The following is a 7500-nucleotide window of genomic DNA, read 5'->3' as shown; positions in this document are numbered from 1 at the left end:
CCTTTTTCCAGTGACCATTGTCCATACGTGCTCCATCAGCTTTCCACTGCTTCATTTCTTCCTTTGGAGACATTCTCTGCATCGTCATTAAGCGGTCTCGCGGGGTCCGACAGAAAACCTCAGTCTGGCATAGATCATCAGGTTCCTGTAGTGTCAGTGTTTCTTGTAACTGTTTACGCTGAGAGCGTGTGGTCAGCATAGTTGGTATGGTCTGTTCAACAGGTAGGAGAGCAGCAGCTTTTGCTTGCATATCCGCAAAGGTGTTACCAACAGTCTGTGGACTGTTCCATAGTACCGTGCTCCTTAACTTTGATAATGACCACCTGAGTAGGTAATTTGATTGAGTCCGTGAGGGTTTTAACAGCTTCAGCATTCTCCACTTGAGTCCCGGCAGTAGTAACAAACCCTCGATTGGCCCATAGGGCTCCGGAATCATAAGCAATACCAAATGCATACTGTAAGTCCGAGTATATATCAGCCCGCCTGTCTTTGGCCAGAACACATGCAGTAGACAGAGCCTGAAGTTATACTTCTTGTGCTGACAGTGAGGGAGGGAGTGCAGCTCTGGGCAATACAGTATCTTCCGTAGTAACAGCGTATCCGGTGTGGAATCTGCCAAAATCATCACCATATCTTGAACCGTCTTTCAGGGCCTTGTAGAGAAGTTGCATTATGCAGGATGCGTCCGGTATCCACTGATGACAATAAGTACATAGTCCAAGAAAACGCTGGAGTGCAGTCTCATCTTTTGGGAAAGGAAGGGAGCTGACGGCTATTTTTCTTTCTTCTGTGAGGTGTCTGGCACCCTGAAGGAGACAGTGACCCAAAAATATCACTTGACCAAGGCAGAACTGAAATTTCGAGGCCGAAACCCGACAGTTCAGATCTGCCAGATACTTGAGGAGGCTAACAGTGGCAACAATGGCTTCCTGCTCTGTTCGTGCACACAACAAAAGATTACCCACATACTGAAGCAGCGTGACATAAGGATATTCTAACTGCCTGGGTAAAAGACACTCGCCCATATATTTTTGTGCAAACTGATTGGGACTGTTTTGGGCCCCTTGTGGCATAACTGTCCACGTCAATTGTCATCCCTGATAAGTGAATGCAAACAGAAACTGGCAATCTGGGTGTAATGGAATGCTGAGGAAGGCATTGGCGAGGTCGATGACTGTGAACCAAGCAGCGTCTTTAGGTATCTGGGACAAGAGAGTATGTGGATTAGGCACCACCGGAGTTTCTAGAACAGTAGCTGCATTAACTGCCCGTAGATCTTGTAGCCGGTACACAGGGGGTTGGCCGGGTGGGGTCTTTTTCTTAACGGGAAACAAACGTATCAACCAAATACCCTGTTTTTTACATCTTTTACTAGCACTTGCGGATTACTGCAACATTTTTTCAAACTGAGTGTTTTTGGTTTTACTATTCTCTTTTGTGTCTTCAGGTTTCTTGGTGGTGTGTGAACATGATCATACAGACTTGTTCACTGTGCAAGTAGCCCATGTGTTCCTGTTTCCATAATTGTTCTCTTGTGTCTACAAGACTGGGGAGTTCCACCACTCCTCTTGGGCTATCTGCACAAAAGCTGTTCTACCCTATATGCACACATGGATTTTTCCTCTCTGAACCCTGTTCACACAGGTTATATACAGATGATCAGGTTTTTAAATACATCAGATAGGGATTGCATACATTAGTTAGGACTGCTCTGATAAGGGTATACCGTGAAGATTGGTAGAGCAGCTTAGTATACATTTTTTGCAAAAAACGTATCAACCAAATACCCTGTTTTTTACATCTTTTACTAGCACTTGCGGATTACTGCAACATTTTTTCAAACTGAGTGTTTTTGGTTTTACTATTCTCTTTTGTGTCTAAAAGACACTCGCCCATATATTTTTGTGCAAACTGATTGGGACTGTTTTGGGCCCCTTGTGGCATAACTGTCCACGTCAATTGTCATCCCTGATAAGTGAATGCAAACAGAAACTGGCAATCTGGGTGTAATGGAATGCTGAGGAAGGCATTGGCGAGGTCGATGACTGTGAACCAAGCAGCGTCTTGAGGTATCTGGGACAAGAGAGTATGTGGATTAGGCACCACCGGAGTTTCTAGAACAGTAGCTGCATTAACTGCCCGTAGATCTTGTAGTAGCCGGTACACAGGGGGTTGGCCGGGTGGGGTCTTTTTCTTAACGGGAAACAAGGGCGTGTTACATAGGGAAACACAGGGTACCAGGGCACCATTATCGAGTAACGTTTGTATTTGCCCCTTGAGGCCCTGCTCCTGATCATATTTCAAAGGGTACTGATGGACTTTGGGAAAAGGGGCACCAGGTTTGAGAAACACTTTTACTGGTTTTACAGGCATTATTGGGGGTGGATCTGGGCCTATCAGGGCCATCATAACCGTGGAAAGGAAGTGTAAAATACAGATCTCATTATGTTCATCTGCATAGGGGTTATATAATGTAAATACCATCTGACCATCATCTTGGAATTATATTCTGGAGCGGAACTGTGATAATAAATCTGCCCCCAGTAAATTTACCGGACATGAGGGAGAGATTACGAACTGAGCAGTAACTTCAGGAAAAGGTCCCACAGGGATGGGTTTTGTGAGAGTATATTTATTGGGTCTGCCATCTACTCTAATTAAAACAAGCTCTTGATCTGAGAATTAACATGGCGAGGGAGATTCCCAGACATAGGGTTAAAATGGATATTGGAGTATGGGACTGGATTTGTGTAAGGTGGGAGGAGGGCAGGAGCTAAAGTCTTTTGCTTGGGCCACTGATAAGGAACGGAGCTGTGTCCTTGAGGCTGCGGTTGGGGCTAGAGAGCGAGTAAAAAAAAAATCACTGCAGCTGCTGATTTAACCTCTAATTTCACTGCTGATACAGAATGGGGTAAGTTCTTCTGGAAACTTTGTACTACTTTTTTTTTTTTTTTTCAATGCATCGTCCAGAATGGAAGTCTCAGTATCGGGTCTCATTGACATTATTGCCTCTTTCAATTCAGATTTAAGGCCGGACATCAAAGCTACTGCAAAAAGGTGTGAATGGGCTTTATTATGCAGTGAAAACCCCAGATCTTTAAACACTACCTTAAGACGCCCATAGAACTTCTCGGCAGTCTCCCCCTTGTCCTGTGTGACATCTGTGAGGGAGGTAGCTTGGTCTGCTAGTCTTATCTTGTGCCCAAATCTTTAAAGCATTACAGAAATCAACATCACTCTCATAGGTTCCCCCGTTCACATTATACATTATGCCACCCTCAATAATTGGAAAATACCCCTCTCCAGCCTTCACATGGAGTAAGTGTAACAGATTTCTCCGGGGAGTGGAATAAATCTCTCGATTCGCTGCTATTTGTCTATAGAAGGCCATGGGGAATGTTTCTGAATCGGGTAACTAAAGTAGGAGGGGGTGGATACTCATAACCACTAGCAATACTAAGCATAGCAGGGACTGGTGCTGGCGGTGGCTGATAATAAGTGCCGTCAGCGTTTAGCAAGGGAAAGGTGGGGGGTACAACTCCGGGTCTTTTTGCTTCACAATTGTAACAGACCTGTCTCCACTGAGAATTAGGCACACTGCATACATCACAAATCCACCCTGCAGGATCATAGGGCGGGGGCGCACTGAGTTTTGGCAAGCCAGGATATATTGGAGCTTTGGGGTTAAGGGGCACAGAGCTTACAGTCAGGAGAAGAGGCTTGATTTCCTGGGGAGGGACCATATTACCTAACAGGGAGCTCCCCTGTTTCAGATTATTATTTTTAATTATTTGTCTTTCTAACACATTACCCTCAATCACTTTCTCAGTTCCTTCTTGTACCACAAACATCCAGTTTTTGTCATAGTAATAGACAACTTTCCTTTTTTAACGTAACAAAAACAAATCCGAATTCACTTTCTCTGTTAATCCTTAATTGGCTATATATCAACCATTCAACTTGAAACAGATGAATCTTTTACCAATCTTTCAATTACACTGATAACCAAACTATCACTTACAAGTTTCCTTCTAAAACAAGACACCATATTTTACTTTAAACTTACAATAATTCTTTCTAATTCAATACAATATTGTACTATTTCTTCAAACAAAACACAGATCTCCCAGCACATACTACACAAGGATAGAAAATTCAGAGAGACCGCAGCGACTTGCTCCCTCCATACCAGAGACACGGAACAGATAAGAACATTACAGCATTCCTCAACACAGAAAGAAGAAAAACAATAGCGCAGCTGTTTGACTCCCCCCTCCCATCGGGTGTCTTGGAAATCTACACACAGTAACGGAATACAGCAGTTCTCAGACTTAATTAATTTCTGCAAAACCTTCATCACACAATTCATATGAAAATCCAGACCACCTTAGAAAAACCTATGATTGAGAATATTTTCCTCATCTTTGGGCTAACAATATCAGATTCAACACACAAATTCAAAGTCTTCTCTTACTTCCATGGAAACATGATTCTCCTTTAGAGCTAAATATCCTTACTTTGTCGTGCATAGTACCAGAGCGGCCGTATATAGTCTATTTCACGAGGTTTACCTGTCCCCCGCTGGGACAACCCATAAACGCGGTACTCAGTGAAAGGAGGAGGGCGTCTTAGACTTCCCTCCGGACACCTCTGGATGGATATATATATATATACACACTGTATACTTCTATATATTCCTGAGTTACGCATCCTACCCAATCTTCGATCACCTCACCGCGCCTGATTCTAACAATGATCAGGAATTCAGGATATTTTGACTATAAAGAGAATTACATCACTGGTCAATCCGGGGTGTCCGTCCCTTATGAGGTACGGTTCAAGCACTGGGCTCCCAACGGAACTACACCTCTATATGATTCCACCCAAAAATCACCCCACCATCGGGGACAAAGCTCAGATCCTCTTTGCAGCACAAACACAGGAAAACCACACCAAACAGTCAGTCTGGACAGTATAACTGCCAACTTACCGTGGTTGTTGTGGGGGATGATCAGTCCCAATTTTCCAGTGCCTGTGTCCGATCCGAGGGTCCTTTGTCTGGTTGTCCTCCGGGGGGCAGAGGCGTTCCTGTTTGGGGCCCCACGTTACGGGCGCCAAGCTGTTAAGGGAGGATCTAAAGTGATCCTTCACGGTTGACTCAGTGATTTGCAAATTAATCTACAGGGCGTTGCCGGCAACTGAAAATGACCAGACGGAGACTCGTGCCTCTGTATGGGGGATCGAGCAGATCTCTGGGCCCCCGTTTATTGTGTATGAGTTTTCATAGTCATAGAAATTATACTTCAACCAATCAGCATAAGAACACGCTCACAGTTCTTAACCTACAAGAATACAGGAAAAACTTAACCCATGAAGATACAGGAAAAATGGAAACTACAGATATAGTCGTGTCTTTTTGGCATAAAAAACATATTAACAGATGCCTCAGTCTTGTATAGCGATACACCCACGAGTCTCTTATCTGGCTCGGCTCGAGTTAGAATACTCAAGGTCTTTATACCAATTATGAACCATAGACTAGCTGAATAACAAAATGTTATCTTCATGAGAAACAGGGCAGAGTCACTTCACGGCAGCTATAACCTTCTACCTAAATAAATAACAGAATTTATCTTTAACCAACAACAAAATGGAGTTAAAGCACAAAATTTCATAATTTGTTCCTTCACATATATATGTATAAAAGAACACAGCAGCACATGTACATGAATCTAGGCCATGTGAAAACACAGACAAATGTTCGATATGAATCATACTTCTCAAAAATATTTTTTCATAAAGAAATTTTCAAAATTTTTTTTTTCCATAAAACTTAGTTATAGATAAAATGAAGATTCTTAGTGCATAAATTGGCCAATTCATGTGTGCCCAATTTATGCGCTAAGAATCTTCATTTTATCTATAACTGTTTTATAATAAAAAAATGTGAAAAAATTTTTATGAAAAAATATTTTTGAGAAGTATGATTCATATCGAACATTTGTCTGTGTTTTCACATGGCCTAGATTCATGTGCATGTGCTGCTGAGTTCTTTTATATCTATATGATACAGCTTGCAGTTTGCATGTGTTCACATTGGGAGTGCTGGTTGGCTTTCTTTTTATTCTTTTTATTTTTTTTATTTCTCTCTCTTCTCTCCTCTCTCTGTGTGTTTACACACATACATATATATATATATATATATATATATATATATATATATTTTATTCAAAGAAGATTTATTGGTAGGACCAAATAAACATTAGTTTTGCCAAAGCATGTGTACAGCAGGTAATAGGAGTAGAGACTGTGAGGATAATCCATCGTTCCTACAGTTCCCAACGATTATCATCTTCCTTAGCACCACCTTGAAGTCCATGGCATATCATGCTACTCGCAGCCTACGGCACACACTCTTGGTAACAGCCTATGCCTCCGAGTCTCCAATTGGGCTGTTAATCAACACACTCACATTTCAGCACGACCCTGTGCCAAATACGATGGCTGTCAACAACTGCATCTCAGACACACTGAGGGGTGGAACCGTGACAGTACCCCTTCTTCTAGGGGAGGACTACCAGACCCCCAAGCTTTCCAGAAAATTTTAGATGGAAGGCCCTGACTAACCGATCAGCCTTCACATCTCGAGCAGGGACCCAGGATCTCCTCTGGTCTGTATCCCCTTCAGTGGATGAGCTACTATAGGGAATTATGGACCCTCTGAGAATCCGCAACCCTTTGAACCTCATACTCCAGCCCACCTTCTACTGAAACCGGAGGAGGCAGGGATGAGGGAGACAATGAGGAATGGACAAACACCTTTTAATAAAGATTTATGGAACACGTTCGTTAAGGATGTGAAGGGATGGAGGATGCTTTAATCTAAATGCCACAGGATTGGCCTCCTCTAGTATCTTATATGGACCAATAAACTTTGGACCCAACTTCGGCGACAGCACTTTAAGCTTAATGTGTCTAGATGACAACCAAACCTTAACCCCAATCTTAGTAATAGGACCTACCAAACATCTTCTATCAGCTTTTCATTTTGGAGAATCTGAGCAGTCCCAATATTCTTTTGAACCTCCCTCCAGACATCCCCAAGTCTCTGCACGGCAATCTCCACCCCAGGGCTTTACTAATCCAAGAAAATTTGCCAAAATGGGGATAATTACAGAAGAACGGTGAGGTTCCAGTAAATTGGTTTACACGACTGTTAAAAGCAAACACGCAGTAGATTGGTTTACATTCCTGTTAAAAGCAAACTCGGCGATAGGTAAAAAAAAAAACAGTCCTCCTGCCGAGCTGCCACAAAGCACCTAAACATTTGTTGCAAAGATTAGTGTGTCTTCTCAGTCTGATCATTGGTTTCAGGGTGGTAAGCAGATGAAAATGACAAGTCAGTCCTGAGTTTACTACAAAAAGCTCTCCAAAATTTAGAAACAAATTGTTCTCCCCTGTCAGACATTGTTCAGAGGGATTGCATGTAATCTTACAATG

The 7500-nt window shown here is 42.6% G+C and overlaps 1 protein-coding gene across 4 annotated transcripts in view; it reads left to right on the top strand.

Moving 5' to 3' along the window:
- The window catches only part of TUBGCP2 (tubulin gamma complex component 2), an 888554-nt gene that overhangs the window by 229929 nt on the left and 651125 nt on the right, over positions 1-7500 (top strand). The window lies entirely within an intron of this gene.

Source organism: Ranitomeya imitator, chromosome 2 (genome assembly GCF_032444005.1).
Source record: "Ranitomeya imitator isolate aRanImi1 chromosome 2, aRanImi1.pri, whole genome shotgun sequence".
Classification (NCBI taxonomy): Eukaryota; Metazoa; Chordata; class Amphibia; order Anura; family Dendrobatidae; genus Ranitomeya; species Ranitomeya imitator.
This window is presented reverse-complemented; position numbering and strand designations above follow the sequence as displayed.